Source organism: Vicugna pacos, chromosome 27 (genome assembly GCF_048564905.1).
Source record: "Vicugna pacos chromosome 27, VicPac4, whole genome shotgun sequence".
In the NCBI taxonomy this organism is placed as follows: domain Eukaryota; kingdom Metazoa; phylum Chordata; class Mammalia; order Artiodactyla; family Camelidae; genus Vicugna; species Vicugna pacos.
The window spans coordinates 2,017,014-2,041,608 of record NC_133013.1 but is presented as its reverse complement, the minus strand read 5'-3'; the positions used below and the strand labels follow the sequence as shown (position 1 = coordinate 2,041,608).

General features: G+C 42.7%; 1 protein-coding gene across 2 annotated transcripts in view; it reads left to right on the top strand.

The window, feature by feature from the left end:
* Nucleotides 1–24,595, top strand: part of GABRG3 (gamma-aminobutyric acid type A receptor subunit gamma3) — a 494,054-nt gene that overhangs the window by 454,706 nt on the left and 14,753 nt on the right. The gene's annotated exons all lie outside the window — the stretch shown is intronic.

Below are 24,595 nucleotides of genomic sequence, written 5' to 3'. Positions count from 1 at the left end.
CAAACTATGTTGGGCTAATTTACTGATCCTTTGTAACAACAGCCTTTGTTTTACCAACAAATAGCTCTAGAGGTTTGGAGTTTACCTAGAAATGCACAGTGTCATGACTTGCCCATCTGTTGGGGCTGATTGTGCTGAAATTAGAACGAAGTCCCTTTTTAAAAAGTTAGTTAGTGTCAGGGAGGGGAATTCTACTCTATGTCTCTTGAGTTCTTGGGCTGGTCTAATAATAAAATTGACGAAAGAAACAACTCTAATTCATGTTCATTGAGGTCTCATAGAAACGGGACCTAAGAAGTGGCCAGAGCAGGCAGCTTTTACATTTTTTTAGACAAAGAAACAATAAAGTTGTGAGAAATTGACAAGGCAAACAGGTTTTGAGTGCTTAGCCAGTAAGGAATCTAAATAGAGTTTGGGATTTGGGGTTGTAAATTGAAGAAGTAAAGAGTTTTGTTTATATAGGCTTCTTGGCCAGAATTCCTGTCTTTGTCAGTAAGGGTGTCTTACCTCCCGTTGCAGGGAGCACACCTTTCATGTGAGCTTTATTTCCTGCTGTTAGAGAGGCCGAAAGGAGCAGTGGAGAGCAACCCCTTGTGTTGGCCATTTCTTAAGAGATTTTAATTCATAACAGTCACTATGCCACTGAGGCACATTTTTGAGAGAACTGCCCTGGGCCCCAACACTAGTAAGTCTACAGTTTGGGGGCTTAAATACATAGACTTGGCTGAAAATTCACCATAGCTCCTCAAATATGTTTTAAATAAAAGGCTAGGGTGCATTCCAAGAGCTTTTTATTTCTTCTGTAAAAGTCACAGATAAAAGAATTTTTTAAAAAATCATGCTTTGGTCTTGGTTTAAGTCTTCATTCAAAAGGCTCTGAGGATGGTGTGAAGTCAGTGCTACTGGCTCCTAGAATATCGTCAGCTGGCTAAGCCTATGGCCCAAGTTGAATTTCTGCCCTGATGGACAATTCTGGACTGTTAAGTGGGGGAAAGTGAGTCCACAGCAGACAGATCTGTGGCACTCAGCTGAGCACCCAGTCCCTTCCTAGCACAGGACTTCTTTTTCTTTATTCCATTTTCATCATTCTGAAGACCAGGATGTTTTCTGGGGAATGAATCTTCAAAGTAACACCTGGATTCGATGGACTGCCATTGTTTGTTTTATAAAGAAACTCCTTTGGCTGAAGTGGAACAGCTATTGTTTAAGGATATTTATATTGTTCTTTGCATTGAGAAAGAACCACCGGCAGACGTACATCTGTGCATTCACTTTTGCATATAAAGGCTGGCCTTTGGCATCACATCTGCTATTTGAAGTGTCTGTAATCAATGAGATTCTGTGCCTTCAATTCACAAATTGTTCATTGGTTTAAAGAAAAAGAGTGATTTGTAATGAATAGGAAGATTGTGAAAGATTAGTTATTTTTAACAAGGAAAATGCTTAAAATAAAATGCTTGGGAAAAATAATTGTATAAAATCCTGTGTAACCCTTGTTTCGTTTGCTGGGGTGTGATTGTTTAGTGAAATCAAACATGGCAAAATCATGATGGTAGCCTTACTTTCATCTCTGAATAATTTTCCTTTTCATTTTGAATTATTTGTGCATATACCACATATTTGAATTGGTGTTTTTTAAAAAAAACTTAAAAATAACAGGAAAAGATATAAAAGAAAATAACAAATCTTCCTCCATCAGTCATTACCATCTTGGTGAATATATTTCTAGAGTTTTGGGGGTTTTTTAAGTATAAAATACACTTTTTCATACAATAGATTTCTTGTCATATTTAAAAAAAAAAAAAAACCTCAAAAGTGGAGGACAGCACAAAGGACCAGCTTGGCCCCAGAGCCAGCCACATCAGGACCCAGCCCACCTGCCAGCAGCCCAGCACCAGCTCGGGGACCCCACCCCGCACCTGCTCTGCTGCCGGAGTTCCTGGGATCTGGCTCTGCTCACGTGCGGGCAGCACCTCGCTCAGGCTCTGCATGCCCAGGCCTTGCCCTCCAGCAGGCTGGCACCAGCTCTGGGACACCTTGGACCTCTCCGCCAGCTGCCCCAGGAGCCAGCCCCACCCACCAGCAGGCAGATACAAGTGTTGGTATGCCCTGGACCCACAGTCAGCTGTGTCGGGACCCATCCTTGCCAACCAGGAGGATAATAGATTTGGGACCTGGGCTCACACCACCCACAGGGAACCGGCTCTGGCCATTAGTGGGCCAGCACTAACGCTGCAACTCTGGAGGGCTCCCCAGCCAGTGGCCTCGTGGCCCAGCCCCACCCACCAGGGGCTGACAGCCACTACATGAGGAAGGACCTGGCAACAGAGCAGACCAGGGGTCAGCCACGCCCACTAGACCATCTACAGTTGCCATCCCACCACGACGGAAGGCCCCATGTGGCCAACAGAGATGGCCCCCCTAGAGCTCACGGTTCTTGTGAGCAGAGGGGGCTGTCTTCGCAGCGTCTGGGGCGACTCTGGACTGGCTGACACGGAAGCAGAGTCTTCCCGGAGAGACCTGCAGACGCCTCCCTTTCCTGCTGTCAGCAGGTCGAGGCCACGCCTATTCTGCAAAACGACCTGGGCAAGACAGTCAAGCTGACTTTGTAAGGCAGTGAAGCCTGCATTTACTTGTTCAATTATTTTACAGAACTTTTCTGCAAAAATGGCTGAGGCTGCGGTGCCTGCGATGCCCGAGCCAAGCGCCGTGGTGAGAGCCACCCCGAGGAACAGTGGGCAGAGTTGTGTGGCTTTTTGTTGAGGAGCATGGCGTCTGTTATCCCAGAGAGGGGGAGAGAGAGAGTGGGCTCTGAATGGCCTGGCTGTTGGGTGTTGTGTGGATCTTGGGGAGGAGGCATGTGAGGGTGCACGTTCCTGTCCAGTTGGCAGGGAGGCAGCGAAAGGCTGAGGTCCCACAGAGAACGGTCGGACTCGGGGTGGAAAGACAGAAAGTGAAGGAGATGGTACCAAGCCAGTCCCGTGTCTGTGGGCATGTCCCCCATGCACCATCGCCGCATCCGAGGTCACTCCTGTAAGCCCAGCTCCTGACAGGGCTGCCCTGGGAGCGCCTGGGAGGCTACACTGGTGGGAGAGGTCCCACAGTGGGTCAAATTATGTGTATATAGGAAGTAGTTAGTTGTATCTACTTGAAAGTGGGTAAGGTTTAGGCAAGAGACTTTGGCTCGTGCTGAACGCTGAGCCATTCAGTGCCCTGGGCTTTTACTGCTGGCTTGTGCTGTAAACAGGGTGGGCTCTGCTCATGGTGCCTGTGCCTGTGTCTGCGCAAGAGATGCTGGGATAGACCAAAGTGAGGGTTGAGGAGAAGACTTGACTGGATCCGTGCTTATGGCTGAAAGCATGAGTCCACTGGTCTTGACAGGGGTGTAGGTGTACGGTTTGGTTACAGAGATCAGCAGAGATGTTTCCAAGGAATACACCGTAACTGGGGCTGCTGAATAAATGACTGATACAGAGAGAGGCTTGGTACAGGTACGGGTCGTGGAGGGGAACTGGGCGGGAGAAGGGGTTGGAGAGGGCTGCAAGGGTGGGCAGATGTTTTAGGTTGGTTTGCATTAGGAAGAAGTATACTTCCGCCCTCCACTCAGCTTTGTGGGAAAGGCCATCCCTTGAGTAAAGGTTGGTGGGGAGGTGGGGAAAGTCTGTCGTGGGTGCCTACATAGGAAAATGGAATGACCACCACGAGAAGTATGGGGACATTTTACTGGAGGCCCAAGAGTCGAGAGTTGCAGGATAGGCTGCCTCGAGCTGGGAGGAGAAGCACGTCCAACGATTTCTTGCTAGTGTGGGATGAGCTAAATCTAGGAAAGCTTGGGTTCGCTTTGTTAAGGGGTAGAAGTTGTTTTCCTTTTGGATGTGGGTTGGTGTGGGCAAGGGGAAAGGAAAGAGCACAGAAGAGCTGGTCAGAAGGAAAAGAATGAGCACTGTGACGGGGTGACTTGTGTGCAGGAACCCAGGAGACACGATGTGGCTAGGGCTTCGGGGAAGAGCACAGGTTTGGTCGGGGTTTGTGGGGGCAGCAGCAGGCAAGAAGGACTAGTATTATGAGGGCAATGAGGAAGACGCAGGTCAGGAGACAGGAGCTGTCGGTGGGGTCAGCGAGACAGGTGAGCATCGGTGGAGGGCTCCAGGTTGTCACCTTCAGATGGTGGGCTGTCCTTCGGGATTCGGGCTCGAAGGAGTCTGGTTGCTCCTGTGGGAATGCAATGGACACACGAGTGTTTGTTGGGGCTCTTAGGGTTGGGATCAGGAGGGGCCCTTTTTAGTTGTGAGTTGTGTACCCAGTGTGGGAGGGACATGGGTTTGGCCGTAGTTGGAGTGGTTATTGCAACCTGGTAGGGTCCCTGCTATTTGGGCACTAGTGAGGTTGAGGGGGCCTTCTGTCCCGGGTATACACCCCGGGGGAGAGGGTCAAGAGTGAGTCATAGTTCGCATGTGGGGCAACAGGAAGGTCTTGTCACCATATTGTCAGATGAGGTGTGGAGTGAGGTGCAGAGGAGGCCAAATGCCAGGGAGTGGGGGCTCAGAATCAGAGGGGAGTTTGTGTAAGGCAAGAGTTTGCCTGTGTAACAGTTTGAATGGGATCAAGTTGGTGGGTTTGCAAGGAAGCGTGCAGAGCCTAAGAAGAGTAAATGGAAGAAGTTGGATCCAGAAGAGTTTTAACGCTAGAGTTAGTTGAGCTAAATGCTGCTTTAGGAGGCCACTGGCTGCCTCCACCTTACCAGAGGACTGGGGTCTATAAGGGATATGAAACTTCCAGGACACGTTCAGGGCTCTGGCGAGTGGTTGGGAGACCTGGGAGGTGAAGGCTGGACCACTGTCTGTCTGTGGGCTGGCTGGGGGTCTGAATAGGGGGATGACGTGTTGTAGCAAAACTGAAGAAACTGCTAGGGCCTTTGCTGATGCAAATGGGAAAGCATCAGTCCACCCAGTGAAAGAGTCAGCTAAGGTCAGAGGATAATTAAATTTGTGGGTAAAATCTAGCTTCCAGTCTTGTCCAGAGAGCTGTCCTCGTGCTGGTGTGCGGGGAAAGGTGGTGGCCTCATGGCTCCTTGGGGAGATGTTTTGGAACAAGTAGTGCAGGCAAGAGCGACTTGCTGTAAGGTGGGTCTCTAAGTGGGGATAGGAAATCCTGGGTTAATGTCTGATAGACGGTGAGGTGTCCAGAGTGAACCTGAGAGTGAATTTGTTCTAGGGTCTGTTTCCCTTGTGGCTGGGGAGTATGATTTTGGAGCTGAGCACGAGCCATCCCTGAACGGCAGGGCGCCCTGACTTGGGGGTGTGTGCCGTTTGTCTTGGGTACATGTGGGTTTGATTTATGGAGCAATGGGGAGGCATTTGGGTGTGGTTCGGATCTGATGGACTCCCTGGCGGCCCCTTTTCGCGCTGGCGTCTGTAAAGGCATTGCCTCAGGCTGTGTCACTTCCTGGGGCTCGCTGTCCCTTGCAACAGAGGAGAGCTGCGGCCGTTGGAAGTAAGGCTGCCTTTAGGAGCCTATGAATCAGTTTTCCGTTAGAGATGGGGGTTCCATGGGTGTTGAGGACTCCTCGTTTGCAGTATTATGGCATGGGCGTGTATGTGAACTGCATATTTAGAGCCAGTGTAGCCATTATTGTGTCTACCTTTTGCTAAGGTGAGGGCTCTGGTGAGTGCGATGAGTTCGGCTTGCCGCGAGGTAGTGCGAGGGGCTGGGGTTTTGCTTCAAGGATAGTGTCCTGGGTAATGATGGCACATCCTGCTTGGGGATGAGGATCCTTAGAAGAGCTTCCGCCAACAAACCAGGTCGGGGCATCAGGCAAGGAGAGGTCAGACAGGTGAGGGAAGGGAGGGAATCTAACACCTCGAGACGTGAGTGGCTGGTTGTCAGGGATCAGAGAGAGTTGGTAGCAAGGCGGCAGGGCTGAGAGGGGCACAACACGGCAGGGGTGTGGAGCGGGTCTGAGAGGGTGTGGCGTGCATCTGTTGTGAGTGAGGGGGAGGGAGGCTGAGAAGGGCGCGATGACTGTGTAGGTCTTGTGCGAAGAGAATACCAGGAGGGACTGGTGAAGAGAGAACTTTCCGGCTTCATCTCCCAGGGCTGCAGTGGCACCGAGGGCTTTCGGGCATGGGGGCCATCCAGCCACAATAGACAGGCCACTTTGCAGGGAGCCTTTCCATATATTTGGCTTAGGGCCTCCGAGTCCTTGGAGGCTCAGGAGGCACTGTTTTTGACAGACTGTGGTTGAGGGATCTAGGAGGCAAATAGAGATTGGGGTGTGGTGGGAGGCGACCACGGGTTGTGATGTGTCCCAGACGACCGGGTTTGTGTCAGGAAGAAGGAGCGAAAGGGGGTATGTTTGAGGTTGGGGGCGTGTCTGAACGGTAGAGAACAAAGCCGGAGGAGGAGTCAATATGGATTGCCGCCCTGAGTTTCTGGAGGGCCTCCCGGCCCAGAATGGGGGTCGGGCAAGCGGGGTCACTGGGAAGGCGTGGGTGAGCTGGGCTGGGCGTAAGGCGCGGAGGGGGGCTTGGTTTGCTTCGGTCTTGAAGGAGTGCCGTCAGCGCCCACAGCAGAGAGGGAGGGCCTGTGCAGTGGTCCTTGGCATTCTGGCAAAACCGGATAGGTGGCCCCCGTGTCCAACAGAAATGATGCAGGCTTACCAGGTACTGTCAGAGTTACCCTAGGGTCGTCATGAGCGATGGTAGCAGGGGCCATGGACCCAGGGGTTTATCGGTCTTCAGCGGCCGGGCCGAGGAGCTGAGTCAAGTCAGAAGTGGACGGGGATTGGGATGTGCTCAGGCTGGAGGGGTTCTGCCAAGGACAGTCGGATTTCCAGTGTCCCTTTTGCTTGCGAAGCGGGCAGGGCCCTGGTGGGGGCCTAGGGCCGGGGCAGCCCTTTGCCCGATGGCCAGTTTGGCCGCACTTGAGGCAGGCGCCGGGTGGCTCCCTGGTCTTTTGTCTTTGGGAAGACATTGCCCCTTGTTGTAGAGCCTTTGCCAGCATCTGGCATTCGGCCTGATCACATTTTGTCTTCTGGGCTTTTTGTTCTTCCTCTCTTGTTGAAGACGTTGAAGGCCGGTTTTATGAGGTCTCGCTGAGGGGTTTGTGGGCCGTCTTCTTGTTCTTGTAGTTTTTTCCTAACGTCTGCGGTGGATCGGGACGTGAAATGCAGATGAAGGTAAATGCGGCCCTCACTGGAATCGGGGTCTAATTTGGTGTATTTTTGCGTGGCCTCAGAGAGACGAGAAAGAGAAAGGGCAAGGTTTTCGTCTGGACCTTGGGTGACTTCCTTGATCTCTTCATAATTACTGGCTTTTAGGGCTGCCTTTTCCATGCCTGTTAGGAGGCAGGCCATGACATGGTCACATCTTGGGTGGTCCGGGGAGGCTGCTTGATCGTCCCAGTTAGGGTCTATCTTGGGGGCCGCTGCTGCTGCCAGGAGGTGAGTACTGGGGTGTTGCTGGTAGAGAGTGTCAGCATGAGCCTTAGCTGCCACCCAGATATGCCCCCAGTCCTCTTGGGAGAGACATGAGGAAAAGACAACGTAAATGTTGTGCCAGGTCAGGTCCTAGGACCGGGTAAGGTATAGGAATTCCTTCTGGAAGGTGATGAGGTCTGCTGAGTATGACCCACATCATTTTTGGATGGTTGAGAGGTCAGAGAGGGAAAAGATGCCATGGACAAGGATGCCATCAGTGCCGGCCACCTCACGGAGGGGGAGGATGCCTGAGGTTGTGGAATCAGGGGCTGAGGATTGGGTTTGAGATCTTGTGAGTTGGGGGAGAGAGATGAGAGGGAGCCTCAGGGTGGGAAGGAGGGTCGGGGTTGTAGAGAGGAGCTGAGCGTTTGTCTGTGGGGTTGAATTCAAATGAGGAAGGATTGGTGGGAGGATTTTCAGGGTCAGCTTCTGTTCGGGGAGGCTGGGGTTGTCAAGGAGGAGGTTCATTTAGGCGGTGAATCTGGCAGGGAGAGCAAGACCAGCAGAGGGAGCGACGAGATCTGAGGTACCTGAAAGCTTGGAGAGGGGGGCCTCTGACCATTTTTCATTACCCTGGAGGGAACTGTCAATGTCTTTAAGAATTTGGAAATCAAAAGTGCCATTTTCAGGCCATTGGCTGCCATTGTCAAGTTCATTTTGTAGCCATGTAGTATTACAAAGGAAAATGAGAAGTTTGGGTTTGACAGCCTCTTGAAGTTGAGGTCTCAAACGTGCTAAATTAGGCAGTCTCAAGGAGTGTCCCGGGGGGCTTAGAATGGGCCTGAGCCATTGTAGGTGAGCAGCAAGAGAATCCCAGGCAACAAGGAGAGTGGTGGCATCCCTGCCACTGTCACAGGTTACTGGCAGACAGAGGCAGGAGCGAAAATGGGGCCATCCCCACCAAATTCATCCCACCTGGGAGCAGGATAGTCAGAACCCTGTGGCGGCCCACAAAAACCCTGACTATCGATCACCCAGTGGTGACCTGGAATGGACTCCTACCCAGCTGGGGCTTCAGGCAGAGGGAGAGAAGGAGGGTCATGGACCCAGAGAGGTGGTCTCAAGCATTACTCATCCATCAGAAGAGTTGGGACCAGTGATGAATCATGGACCAGTGTTGGATGCTAGATGCTGCAGTGGAAAAGGGTTCTGCCGGAGCTATTAAAGGGAGGAGAGAGAGGAAAGAGAGGAGTCACCTGGACGAGCAGTCGGGTCGTCCTGGTCTCCAAAACTGCCTTTGGAAGTCAACCAGAGATTCGTCCTGGCCGTGACTTTGTCAATTGGAGGTAAGGAAACCAGATCCACCAGGCAACTCCTCTGAAAGGAGATAAAGTCAGAAAAGAAACCTACCCTCAGAGTCGGAGTTAGCCTGGGACGGGCTGACACTGTGCACTGCTTCCCAGGGTGTATGGAGGGAGGTCAAAGAGAGAAAGAGGAAGAAACTGGTCCCAGGTTTCCATACCAAAATGTTAGAAAGTCGAGAGAAAGAATGGAGAGAGAGACACAGCTCAACAGCAGAGTCTGGAATATTTTTGGAAACCTCCAGAGGAGTCTCCAGTTAGACGGAAGCCTGCTTTTCTGCCTACAGGCGTGGCTGTTTACCGCTACCGGTAGGAGCTGGTTGGTGGGTTCTTATGCAGCGAGGGGTGCTGGCCGGTAAGGTTTGATTGGTGGGTGCACTGAAAGTGAAAGGGGTGAGTCTGAAACAGAGGGGGGCAGGGATGAAGCTTCCCGCCAGCAGTTCTCACTCAGGTCCAGGGAGGCGGAAGTTGTTACGCAGACGAGGTTGCTGAAGGGTAAGTGCTGATTGGTGGGTTTTGCAGAAGGCAGAAGTTGTTACTTGCAATCAGCTCTGCTTGTCTTGAAATATCCTCGGATAGGCAAAAAAAGAGCAGTAGATCAGCCAAATGGTGGTTGGTCATGTCTATCAGTCTCTACTGTACAGCACAGGGAACTATATTTAATGTCTTGCAGTAACCTATAATTAGAAAGAATATGAAAAAGAATATATGTATGTATATGTATGACTGAACATCGTGCTGTGCACCAGAAATTGATACTACATTTTAGACTGACTATACTTCAATAAAAAATCCAACATAAATTGTTAATCTTACACTTTTTCTCATTAATTGTGATACATAAAGATATATTTTATACAAAGATATTTGTTACAAGGTAACTATCATAAATACAGTTTGCCACATGTATTAATCTTAATAGTTACAAGCTATTAATCTTATATTTTAGGTAATAATTTGAAACAAATGTTAATTTAAAAAAGAGTTCAAGGTAATAATTATAAAGATGCTCAGAAAAAACAGGAGAATATTGGATGGACAGATTGAGAAGTTAGACATTTTTAACAAAGAAGTAGAAACTATATTTTTAAAAAACCAAATTGAGATGAAGAATAAAATAACTGAAATTAAAAAACACACTAGAAGAGATCAACAGTAAGTTAGATGATTCAGAGGAACAGGTCAGTGAGCAGGAAAACAGAGTCGTGGAAATCACTGAAGCTGACCAGGAAAAATAACAACAGAAAAGAATGGAAAGAAACCATGACAGTTTAAAAGAATTATACTTGGAAATCTCTAAGACACTGATGAAAGAAATCCAAGATGACACAAACAGATGGAGAGACATACTGTGTTCATGAAGTGGAAGATTTAATGTTAAAATGACCGTATTACCCAAGGTCATCTACAGATTCAATGAAATCTCTATTAAATTATTCATAGCATTTTTTCACAGGACTAGAACAAATACTTTGAACATTTGTATGGAAAGACAAAGACCCCCAAATAGCCAAAACAATCCTGAGGAATAAGAACAAAGCTCTAGGTATCACCCTCCCTGGTTTCAAACTGTACTACAAAGCTACAGTCATCAAAACAGTATGGTACCAGTACAAAAACAGACACATACAACAATAGAACAGAACAGGGAGCCCAGAAATAAGCCAACACTTATATGAGCAATTAATCTATGATTAAGGAGGCAAGTCTATATAGTGGGGGAAAAATCGCCTCTTCAATAAATGGTGCTGGGAAAACTGGACAGCTTTATGCAGAAGGATGTGACTAGACTCCTCTCTCACACCATGCACCAAAGTAAACTCAAAATGAATTAGTCTTAAAGTAAAACTGGAAACCATAAACCTTTTAGAAGAAAACATAGGCAGTAAATTCTTTGACATTGATCTTAGTAACATCTTTTTGGATCTGTCTCCCTGGGCAAAGGAAACAAAAGCAAAAATACACAAATGGGACCTAATTAAACTTAAAAGGTTCTGCACAGTTAAGGAAACAAAATAAAAAGTCCACCTACTGAATGGGAGAAAATATTTGCAAATAATGTATCTAATAAGCGATAAATGTCCAAAATATACAAGTAATTTATATAACTCAATATCAAAAAACCAAATAACTCTATTAAAAATGAGCAGAGGATCTAAATAAACATTTTTTCAAGGAAAACGTACAGATGCCCAATAGGTACGTGAAAAGATGCCTCAACATCACTAATTATCAGGGAAATGCAAATCAAAGCCACAATGAGATACCACTTCACACCTGTCAGTATGGCTGTTCTCAAAAAGACAACAAATAACAGATGTTGATAGAGATGTGGAGAAAACATAGAAATGTTTTATAATAATTTTATACTGTTGATGCTATTTTTAAAATTAAAGAGTATATTTAATGCCCCCCCCTTTTTAACATTTTTTATTGAGTTATAGTCATTTTGCAATGTTGTGTCAAATTCCAGTGTAGAGCACAATTTTTCAGTTATACATGAACATATATATATTCATTGTCACATTTTTTTCTCTGTGAGTTTAATGCCCCTTGATTCTGATAGAATAAAGGAAATTAAAGAGAAAATAGAAAAATTACAATTTCAAATAAATGGTTTTTAATTAACAAATATATTATTTTATAAAGGTCCCTCTGAAGCTAAGAGAAGCCTTTTTTTTGAAGTTTCAGAGTTAGACAGATTATTTGCTATGTCCTCCAATTTTACGTAGAATCAAAAGCCTTGACACTATGACACTTACAATTGAGCAAGCTGGGATTATTACTTGTGACTGTGAGGGAGAATATACACTGTGGGCACCATGGGGCATCTTAGTAGAGGGAGATAAATTAATTATTATAGGATTCAGGTTTTGGGGGAGAGACTAAAGGGACTAGGGCTTAGCTCTAATTTTGGATGCTACCACACGTGTGTCTGCGAGTGTCAGGCTAACACTGGCAACACAGATCCCTGGCCGTTAGTACTAGCTAGTTTCCAGATGTCAGAGATGGCTTTTCTCTTTCTCAGAGACACTGTCATTCTAACATCTCCTGTCATTAATATCCCACATGGCCACTTATTGCTTACATTGTGATTTTTTTTTATTGTTAGAGTCTATAAGTTTCAAAATATCCTCTTGAATGATATTTTCCAAAGTTGTTTTGCGTTAGTTCTATATCGAAGTGGATTCAATGGTTTCCGAGATTCCTGATGTAACATTCCCTTACTCCTTGACTTCTTCACTTGAGCCAGTACTTAATTGGGTGGGTTTTATTTTTAAGTTTTTCCTCCCTGAAGGATCCATGAGTGCTGTATTGCCTGATTTCTTTCTTGTTTAAGAATGTCTGCTCATGCCTTTATTCTTCAATTGTATCTTGGCTGAGTCACCGTTTCTTTCCTTTAGAACTTTGTAGACATTGTGCTATTGTCTTCTGGCATTGATTGCTGTTTTGGAGAAATCTGAGGCCAATATAATGCTTTCCCTTGGGAGCATATGCCATATCTGAAAGATGGAAGCTTTACAGTTTCATTATAATCATTGTGAATTTCCACTACATCCACATGGCTTGCCTACTGACTAACATGACAAGCACCAATTTTTTGAGATTTGGCTGGGTTTAGTCTAGCCTTTGGTTGTAGTTTAGGAAAAAGATATTTGCCCATTAGGACTTTCTTATCAGATAAACCTGACTGGTAATAATGGTACTAAGCACAATGCTTTCACCATCCAAGAAAACAAACCTTATGAAGCTTGAGATATAATTTTTCATATTTACAATTGTACATTATGATAGCTCTTAGAATTTTTAGGATTTAATTTGATAGAATAGATAAAAGACTAACTCTAGAATATTTAAATCCTAGATTTGATGAAGTGGTTGTTTAGTCTTATTCTGAGCACTAGCTGATCTCAGAAAATTCCTCAGGAGTCTCAGGAAACAAGATATAGTCCACAGGGGAGACTGGATTTCTAATGCCCATTTTTTTCCCACTAAAATCCTCCTTTATTAAAACAACAGCTCTAAATCTAGAGACAAATTCCTGACTATAAACAACCCAATCATTGATGAGTGGTACACTCATATAGAAAAAATATTCAACTATAATCTGAGAATTAACCTTATATTTGTTTTCAAAAACCATCTCCCTTTTGATACATAACTACTATTTTAATAGAAATGTTTATTTCTATGTAAGAAGCTGTAGGCTTCTGAGAAGATTTGATAAGCCATGTGGATTAGCATTAATTAAGGTTGTAATCCTTATTGAAGAAAGTAGATACAAATTATGAATTTCTTTCTGTCCTCATTCCTAGAAAACACCAAAGGGACACATAGCGTCTACAGTATTAGCATACTTTAAAACACAGCTGGCGTGCTGACAGCCTCCTTCTGCTAGCCCCTGCTCTGAGGGCTTTACACTCATTAACTTATTTAATCTTCCTAATAACATATTTACATATATGTAAATATTTACATATATTTACATATATATCACTATTATTCCCATTTCACAGATGAGGAAGATGAACACAAAGACATGAGCCACCCAAGCTGAAATCTAGACAGTGCAGTTTCTATGACTGTGCTCTTAGCTGCCATGCTATACTGCTTCTTTACAAAATAGGGTTCTGATGATGGATGAGAAAATATGCCAGCAATTCTGATAAGTGCAGAGAATAAAACTACTGTATTTGAGTCTACAAAACACATGGGAAAGTTGGCAGGTGCCAAGAATATGGCCAAAAGAGTGAGTCCACAGCAGCTCCTTCTCTGTAATATGTCGCTTAACCTACTCGTCTGTTTGGCTCAGGTCTAAAGCAGGAACTGGATTTTCACTCATTTATTGGCTGGAATGTCTAGTGATCATCTGCTGTGAATAATGTCTCTTGCTAGGCATTGGGAAGGAAACAGTGAGTGACAGAAGCACAAACGTGGAGTTGACAATCATGTAGGGAAGACGGACATGAATCAACACTGTCACAGAGAAATGTGAAATCACCACTGTGATGAGCAGAGAACAAATGAGCACAGTTCTCTGTGAGCAGATGTGAGCAGGGGAGCCTGGTCTCGCCCCAGTGGTCAGGAAGGAGACCTTGGAGGTGGGAACTAGAGGACAAGGAGGCACTCAGCAGGCAGAGGGCTGCATTTGGCATGGTGGAGAGGGCTGGCCTTGAGCAGCTGGGCTGTCGGAAGGAGCGCAGTGCACCCCTGCCACTGAGACAGGGCCTGGTGCCTGGAACACACAAAGTGAAGACTCATAGAGGACAGATGAACTTACAGACTCTCTGTATGGGAAGTGTACCTGTCAGCAGACTTGACCTGGCCAGAGGGCAACCAGGAAAACAGCAGAGGGAGGGGCATTCGGGGCACTGGTCTGACAAATGAAGGACAAAGAAGAAAAACGGGGGATAGTGAGACATCCTTGAGATTAGGAAGGATGGGAGACCCTACACCCCCAGTTAGTGGGGCAAAGGAGGGAGTGTAGCAAGCAGCTTCATGAAAGCCCAGTTCAGAGCAGTCCAAGGTGGACAGGGAGAGGGAGAGATATCCTAACATCCTCCACTCTGCTCTGCCAGCTGCCTTTCCACTGGTAACCATCTATGCATTCACCTGGAAGCTGGGGACACAGCCACCGCTGTCAGCCTCCACGAGGCACAGAGTAGGACGGAGAGGGACATATCTATGGACAGCAGCCCAGGGCTAGCACAGACATACATAGTATGTGTTAAATAAAGGAGCTGTTTAAATTCCCACTCTTCTCTATAAAATCCAGACTTTCAATTTGAAATCCTAAAAATCTGCCTAGCTTACTGCACAGTCTCATTTATTTGTGATTAGGATGCATTCACTTGTTATATTAAGGTAGCGGAGTGCAAAACCTACAGTACCACATGTGATCCGACTGTCTGCATTAATCATATCACCAAGGATCTGTTCTTTTTTATCATTTTCAGGCATTATTATACAGATAATTTTGGTTAAAATATTAACGCATGAATTTATAATAAGAGAGAGTAAAAAAGTAAAAGATGACCTTAGATTTAGCCTGGGGAGGCTATCTGATCAAAACAGGAGCCAATGTCTGTTTCTAAATTTGAAACCGGTGGTGTAAGCAAATTAGCGTGTTTGTCCCTAGGGAACAGATGTCAATCATAGTGTTGTGCTGTGGTCAGAGATTCTCCCTTCCAAGGCAAGCCCCACAAATCTTCCCAAAAGATTTCCCACAGAGAGCTATGGACTGATCGTGAGGCTAGTCCTTAAAGCTGCTTTTTAGAGTTTCAGAATCAGTCACCTCAAAGCCATTCTAATTCTTCACCACAGATCAAATGTGTTCTATCCCAGAGAGGCACATTCCTCTGTGATCTATTTAAATCAGGCTTCCTACCTGACAGTTCATCTCTTACACTAAATTTCCTTCAGCTGTGAAAAATCCCAAAGCTTTAAGACATAAGATTTGAACAGATTTTGTACAAAGTAAAATATGCTTATGAAACATTCCAGCTCAACTCTCCTCGTCTGCATTCCTCATGCGTATATAGCTGTTCCCAAGGTCTGTTTGGACGGGTAGTGTGAAAGCACCTTTGAAAACCTGGGGATAGAAACTAGGAGTTTGAATTTTAGTTACGTCTCTGATTCACTATAAGGGAGTCAACTGCATGTAGAGAATATGTGTGATAATGAGGAAGTGCCAACTTCTAGAGGATGGGCCTTGCTTTATTACCTGAGTCTTGTATACCCACACTGAAGCATTCTAAGACATTGACTTTAGAGAACCTTGATCCATAGGACCACAGTAACAAAAGTGAGGCAGCACAGGACTGGTCACACAATTAGCCAGAAAGAGTACTCTAAAATAAAAGCCAAGTTCATCCACCCAACGTTCATAACAGCACTATTTACAATAGCCAACATATGGAAGCAGCTTAAATGTCCATCAACAGACGAATGATTAAAGGAGGTGTGAAGAAGAATAATATTATTCAGTCATAAAAAGAGAACAATAATGTCATTTGCAGCAACATGGATGGACCTAGTGATTATTACACTAAGTGAATTAGTGAAACAGAGAAAGGCATTTACCATATAATATCACTTGTATATGGAATCTTAAAAAAAATGATACAAATGAACTTCTTTACCGAACAGAAACAGACTTACAGACATAGAAAACAAATTTATGGTTACCAAAGGGAAAGGGGCAGGGAAGAATAAATTTGGAAACTGGGATTAACAGATACACACTACTATATATAAAATAGATAAACAACAAGGACATACTCTATAGTAAGGGCACTATATTCAACATTATGTTACAACCTATAATGGAAATCAGTCTGATGACTGAATCGGTTTACTGGTACCTGAAACAAACACAACACTGTAAATTGCCTCTATTTCAATAAAAACTAAAAACTAAAAAATATGAAAATTATCCAGATGAACTTTGCTTAATTATATGAGCCCTTTAAAAATAGAAAGATTTTTCTGACCAAAAAGGAATTTCAGAGATTTGAAGCTCAGCAGTGGAAGGATTTGATATGCGTTTGCTGCCTTGAATATGGAGTTAGACTTACGGCAAGTGTTAGGTAGTGTGTTACTGTTCCAAAGCTCTCGGTTTTTTTGTTCTGATTTTTAACTAATTGTTTGCTTTGGGTGTCAGACTGGATAATTTCTGTTCACCTATTGCCAAGATCACTGCTTCTTTCCTTGGCTGTGTTAAATCTAGCGATATATTCCTCAAAAGCATGCTTCATTTTTCCTACAGTGTCTTTGACTTCTTGCCTTTTTATAAGATTCCTTTTTATAGCTTTCTGTGATCCACTGACATCACCTAGCTGGTCTTGCCTGTCGCCTGTCCTCTCAGTTAAAGACTTAACACATTGTATGATTGTTTTAAACATCCTTTAATGTCTGGTTGTCTTTCTAATGACTGCTTTCTCTCTCCAGATTGTTAGTCTTAGCTTATCACATGCCTCGTAGTTCTATTTGGAGAACGGACATGCTGTGTAGAAGAGCGCAAACTGAGGTGCACGTTTGGTGTGCTTGGGCACGAGCATGCCTCTCATTCTGCTGCGCATTTCGTGTGACAGTGTTTGCTTCTCTAGTCAGAAGCTGAGCCAAGTTTGAAATTTGCTTCCTGCTTGACTTCGGGTCCCCTCCTTTTACTTTGCTCAGAGATATTCTGACTCTTGCAGCAGCTCCACCTGGGTCACATTAATTGTTTCCACTCAACACCTATTGGCATGTTGGTGGATGAAACAGGAGAGAGTAGGGTGTTACCTGATGTGTTGACTAAACCTATCCTTCGGCGGTATTTGTCAGCCTAGTTCTTCGATGTGCCTGTACCTCCCCCGGATGGAATTCTGGGCCTAACAAGTATTTCTGACTCTCCTTCTGGGACAGAGCTTTCTTAATGTTTCAGTCTCTCTCTTACATCTGCAGTAGGTTCCCACCCGTGTCTGAACGCAGCAGTTGTTGTTGGCCTCCCCCTGTTGCACTGAGGTGCCTGTTTCACGAGAGACACAGTGACGTGGGCCCAGATGACGTTTCTGCTGAGGCCACTACTGTGCGCTCCCGGGCTACACGTCTGGAGGGGCTTTCTCAGGGTTCCTTCTGATCTTCCCTTTGAAAGTTGGATGGATTTCCTGGGTGAAAACCTGCGAGAGGACAAGAAGCTCTTATCTCTGTGGCCCTCCGAACCGTCACGTTCATGCTAGCGCACATTTAGGACTTAGCAACCTGGTAAGCACTTCTTGCTGAGCAGCCTTATTGGACGGAGCAGTGCTGGGTGGTGCATGTCTCAAGTAAACAAGTGCTTGAATGAGCAAGCACCTGCCAGTGTCTTTCTCCAGATTTTATTGGTTTTTTTAATTTTATTTCTTAAATTGAAGTATAGTTGATTTAGAATGTTGTGTTAGTTTCTGGTGTACAGCACAGTGATCCAGCTCTCTCTCTATATATATATAACTATATATTTGTATAGACATGTACAGTTATATATAGGGGTGTGTGTATCTATGTATGTGTACCATATATATATGACTATATAGTTATATATATATATGAGATACACATATCATATATATACATAGATATGTCCCTTCATTTTCTTTTACATTATAGGCTATCACAAGATATTGAATATAGTTCCCTATTCTATACACTATAACCTTGTTTTCTTAATCTATTTTATATAATATTATCTGCAAATTCTGAACTCCCAGTTTATCCCTGCCCGCCCCTTCTCCACTCAGGTAACCATAAGTTTGCTTTCTATGTCTATGAGTCTGTTTATGTTTGGTGAATTAGTTTTGTGCCAGTTTTTTAAGATTCCACATATAAATGAAATCACGTGGTCTTTTTCTTTCTCTTTCTGGCTTACTTCACTTAGAATGACAATCTCCTGTCCATCTATGTTGCTGCAAGTGACATTGCTTATTCTCTTTAATGGCTGAGTAGTATTCCATTGTATATATATGCCCCAGCTTTTTTATTCATTCATTTCTTAATGGACATTTATGTTCCTTTCATGTCCTGGCCTTTGTAAATAGTGCTGCTGTGAACACTGCAGTGCAAGTGTCCCTTTGAATTAGAGTTTCCTCTGGATATATGCCCAGTAGGAGAATTGCTGGGTCATATGGAAAGTCTATTTTAAGTCTTTTAAAGAATCTCCATACTGTTTTCCATAACGGCTGCACCAAACTGCATTCCCACCAACAGTGTAGGAGGGTTCCCTTTCCTCTACACCCTCTCCAACATTTATCATTTGTGTACTCTTGAATGATGGCCATTCTGACTGGTGTGAGGTGATACCTCACTGTAGTTTTGATTTGCATTTCTCTGATAATTAATGATATTGAGCATTTTTTCACTTGTCTACTGGCCATTCGTATGTCTTCATTGGAAAAATGTTTAGTTGATGTGCTCATTTTTGGATTGGCTTAATTGTTTTTGTGTTATTGTGTTCTACGAGCTATTTGTATACTCTGGATATTAAGAGCTTGTCAGTCACACTGTTTGGAAGTATTTTCTCCCAATCTATAGGGTGTCTTTTTGTTTTCTTTATAGTTCCCTTTGCTGTGCAAAAGCTTATACATTCAATTAGATCCCATTTGTTTATTTTTTGCCTTTATTTCTATCGCCTGGGAGACTGCCTAGGAGAATATTGCTCCACTTTACATCAGAGAACGTTTGCCTATGCTCTCTTCTGGGAAGTTTATGTCTTGCCTTATATTTAAATCTTTCAGCCATTTTGAGTTTGTGTTTGTGTGTGGTGTGAAGGAGTGTTCTAAATTCATTGATTTGCATACACATGTTCAGCTTTTCCAACACCACTTGTGGAAGAGATGTCCTTTCTCCATTGTATATTCTTGCCTCCTTTGTTGAAGATTAATTGACCATACGTGTGTGTGTTTATTTCTGGGCTCTCTATTCTATTCCATTGATCTTTGTGTCTGCTTTTGTACCAATACCGTGCTGTTTTGATGACTGTAGCTTTGTAATATAGTCTGAAGTCAGGAAATGTGATTCCCCAGATCCATTCTACTTTTTCAAGACTGTTTTGGTGATTTGTTTGTGTGTGTGTGTGTGTGTGTGTGTGTGTGTGTCTGTTTGCATACAAATTTAAACATTTTTAATACCAGCTCCATGTAGATGTATTTTTTATGTATTTGTATGAAAAGGTGAGCTCCATGTCTTTCTTTTTGGCCATCTTGAAGCCCCACCTGTTTCTCCAGATTTTAGATTAGTTGTTTGCCCTGACCCTTACATCTTTGATAGGTTAAATACAAATTATTTGATTGTAATCACTACAAACAGACACGGATTACCCCAATCGGCCAGAAGTAGATTATATCATCATTAATGGAAAGGGCCAGAGATAATGATTGACAGCTTCATCAGGACTAAATGAAGTGAGAGAGAGCAGGTTCCCATAGGAAAAACTGAGAGTTAGACAGTGTACCTCTACTACAGTAGAAGGTTTATTCAAACCTAGATAAATTATAAAAATATTTAAGTCCAATTAATGCACAGCTGATTGCTTATCTCTGGTTCATGCTATTTTAAAAATTATATTATTTTGGGATAGTTTTAGATTTACTTAAATGCTACAAAGACAGTACAGAGAGTTGCAGTATGCTCTACATCTAGGTCCCTCTGTTAACTTTTTGTTTTCATTTTCTGTAGTCAAAACAATCAAACCAATATTTATATTAAATAAACTCCAATTAGTCAAGTTTAATTAGCTTTTTTTTCCTCATAATATCAGTTTTCTATCTAAGAATCCCATCCTGGATAACACATTTACATTTAGTCATCGTATCTCCTTAGGCTTTCTGGGATGTGAAAGTTTCTCAGATTTCCTTTGTTTTTAGTGTCAACCTAAATTAGCAATAAATCCCAGACAAATTTCAAGATAGTCTTGAAGACAGTTTTATTGTTCACAGGGTTTGCAGACTGCGGATACATAGACTTGGGCTGCAACCAAAATTAGTTCTCCTGTGGAGGGATGAGGGGGTGAGGATTTTAAAGCCAGGGACCCCAGAAACCACAACTGGGGAAATTGTAAGGGGACTGGGTGACATTTACAGCTTGACCACAAGTCCTTGATGGCTGGCGGTCACTGTAGCCTTCCATAAGGGGCTTTCTAAGCATGGAGCTTGGCAGAGTCAAAAGTTCATGTGGCTTCAGTTCATGGTTTTTCTAAAAACATAGGATATATGACTAAATCCCAGGTCTGTCATGACTGCCTGGATCCTTTTTATTTTGGGTTCCTAATAGCCACACCAGGTCCATTATCTGTGGCCTTACTTCAGGGGAACTTTATTTTACTTTGTAAATTTTTTATTTATTATTCATTTTATTCTCAAACTTTCTTCTTTTGATCAAAACCTGCAAGAGGCAACACTGATGATCAAATTTGGTAATATCCTGTTTTCTGAGTTGCTGGAGTGATATGATTGCTTGCTCTGGATCCATCTTGTCCCACAGAGGGACCTGTGGTTCATAGGAACTTAAACAGCCAATTGAACAACTTGGGTCATGCAGATGGCATTTGTCATGTGGCTGTTTACAAGTTTCTTGGGGTTTCAGGGCAGAAGTCAGCTGTTGCCTGTCTGAAATCATCTGTCAATTCAGTGTCAAGAGTCTTAAGATGTGAGGACAGCATTATGTGAATTGAAGACAGGATGTGAATGTTAGAAGTTTGATGGGTCACAAAGCAAGTTTTACAATTTAAGAGGTGTAGGACTCAAATAAACATTAGTTAAGGCAGTTTGAGATAGGAATGTAACAAGCAAGGACTAGGTAGGCAATGATTCCAAGCAATACATGGGAAGTTGGTTCCTGAGCATGAGTATAATGGCTTGGTCTGGTTTCTTGCTGAAACTTTTCTTAAGGAATCTCAGAACTTTTAAAAGGCCTCTCATGGCCAGGAGTAGCCATGTCAAGACTTGTATCACATTTTGCCTGCAAACCTTCGGATTTGGGTGAATTCCTCTCTTCTCGAGGCCCTCAAAACCTCTGGAAATTCTTGCATCTGCTAGGATATGACTTTCCTTACTCACATGGTAAGGCTGTTGGGAACCCTGTAATCAAGGGATCAGGCTGTTTCTCCAAGGGGCTTTAAGGCACCATAAAGTCCACTTTAGTTCTTTACATTTGCTTGGTCATATGTGAGTCTATGGATGGCTCATATATGAATTTACATTCAAAGCCTTGATAATATAACCAATGTTTCCAATTGTGTCCTATTTGTAGGGAGAACAGATTGTTACCGAACTTATGTGAGCAACTGTAGTGCCATAAAAATAAGAATATTCACTAAGAGTTTCCAAATTCTGGAGGTAGAGTGGAAAGATAAACGTTTTATCTTTGTTTACAATGTTATGCTTTTTCAAATTGTTGCATCCATAGTTAGCCTAAGAGGAGAGATTTTTGCATATATGAAAAACAAAGATTAAAATTTAGTAGTATTTCAGAGAAAAATTAACTCATGACCACATACCTATTAGTTCATTCAGTCCTATGTAACTAATTCTTGTTGATCTGGATTTTTGTTAACAGTTTATGAGGCCATCTGAATTTCCATTAGAGTTCTGTGATTTCTTACCCAGCTGAGTGGTTTGAGGTAAAAGTTATCAGGAACCCCTATTTGTCAAAAAATCAGTACTATAAATCTTGAAGATCTTCATTGTTATGAAAACATCAGAATAAAAAAAACTGTCTATAAATAATAAAGACAAAATGTTATGTTTTAAGATCAGATTACAATGCAATTGACAAAGAAATTTGGTTATTTCTGCAACATATAGCATTTCAAGATGAGAGATGGAATCATAACATTATACCAGTCCATTTCCAGATTTTAGGGATTTCATATAATTTTTAGAATATTTATAATAACATTTACCCATGCAATATAACCTAAGAAGTTTTATCATCACTCATTTGATAATGCTTCCCACGTAATTTAACATGCAAAAAAAGCTTAATTAGTTTAATATCTCTCTTTGAGATGTTCAGGGGCCCTCTCAAGCATCCCGAAGTTAGCTAGAGGTGAAAAGAACTTCATTTAGAGTTTGAGTTGAGGCAGATTGAGAGTTTTAAAACATTGGTCAAACAGGATCATAAGTCACTGTGAAACAATGTGTATTCACTTAAGCAGAGTAATAGTAAAAGATTTAAAAGCAAATACAGAAAGTCAAAGCAGATTACCTAAAAGGTAAAGAAACTTTACAATCTGTTATCAAAAGCAGATCAACGCTCTTAAATAAAAACATGTTGTTCTCTTAAGAGAGAGAGAAAACCAAATTCTAGTTTTGCATCGGCTTACTTTTGACACTAAAATTATTTACTTACTTAAATATACTCTAATTTTAACCAGTCCTAACCATGCCTAAAACTCTTTCTTCAGGTTTTTCCCCCCATAAACCTTCTACAGCTTCCTTTTTACCTTCAGAGTTTGTCTTGTGTTTTCCCTTTATCCTCCTTTCTCTCTTTTTACTTTCTCTTTAGACAGAATTTCTTTTCCCCTAACAAACTGCATTTCAATTTCTTATACCTCTTGCTTTTGCATGCAAAATGTTTTCCTTATAACTTTTGGTAGTTTTAATAACATAAATCAATCAGATTACTTAAACTTTGAAAACCAATTTCTTGCAAAAACAAAGTAAGCAATTATGAACTGTCTTTTATGCTAGCATTTTGTAGTCTTACAACATAAATATAATTTATAATTTCTAAAAACATGCTTTTTTATAGAAAATTTCTCACTGTAGCATTAGACATTTTAAAATATTTCTAAACATCTAGTTTCTCTGTAAAAGGAAGCCTATATTCAGTAATTAATTTTTCAATATTTTATCTTGTTTGGAAATGAGCAGGACATTCAATAAATTTCCATTATTTAATTTAATTTAGCAAAAATCTAAAGTTGCAAGTTACCAGAAAGGTTTGGAGAAACTAATTTTAAGTAGACATATCATAAAACAATATATTCCTCATATAAATAGCTCATATGACTTAATAAGAAAAAAGCAAACAACCCAATCCAAAAATGGACAGAAGACCTAAACAAGCAATTCTCCAAGGAAGACATACAAATGGCCAATAGGCACATGAAAACATACTCAGTATCCCTAATTATCAGAGAAATGCAAGTCAAAACTACAACGGGATATCACCTTACATCAGTTAGAATCACCATCATTCAAAAGTCCACAAATGATAAATGCTGGAGAGGCTGTAGAGAAAAGGGAACCCTCCTACACTGCTGGTGGGAATGCAGTTTGGTGCAGCCACTGTGGAAAACAGTATGGAGATTCCTCAAAAGACTAAAAATAGACTTAACCATATGACTCAGCAATCTCACTCCTGGGCATATATCCAGAAGGAATCCTAATTTAAAAAGACACCTGCACCCCAATGTTCATAGCAGCACTATTTACAATAGCCAAGACATGGGAACAACCTAAATGTCCATCGACAGATGACTGGATAAAGAAGAGGTGGAATATTTATACAATGGAATATTACTCAGCCATAAAAACCAACAACATAACACCATTTGCAGCAACATGGATGTCCCTGGAGAATGTCATTCTAAGTGAAGTAAGCCAGAAAGAGAAAGAAAAGTGCCATATGATATCACTCATGTGTGGAATGTGAAAAAAAAAAAAAGACAAACGACCTTATATATAAAACAGAAACAGACTCACAGACATAGAATACAGCCTTGTGGTTGCAAGGGGGAAGGCCGGTGGGAAGGGATAAACTGGGAGTTCGTGATCTGCAGATACTGACTGGTATATATAAAATAGATAAACAAGTTTATACTGTATAGCACAGGGAAATATATTCAGTATCTTGTATTAGCTTATGGTGAAAAAGAATATGAAAATGAATATATGCATATTCATGTATGCCTGAAAAATTGTGCTGCACAGCAGAAATGACACAACATTGTAAACTGTCTATACCTCAATAAAAAATTAAAACTTCGTGGGAACAAGTAGGGGAAAAAATGTTCCTCTGATCCTCTTCAGTGTGTCCAATCTTGGGTTTTTGTTGTTGTTGTTCTAGTGGTGTGCTTTAGTTTTTCCACTTGACTCCTGGATTTCTACTAAAGGTCTCTTATCTGTGGGAGATTATTTAAACCAGTGTCCTTTAGGGGCTCCCAGATCACAACCAGGAGGGGCAGGAGCTGGCTCATGGGCCATTTATGGTGCACAGCTGAGACCAAGTTCTGTATGTCTGTTGGCCAACACACAGTGGGTGTGACTCCTCATAGGTCCCTTGACATATGGTGCTGGTG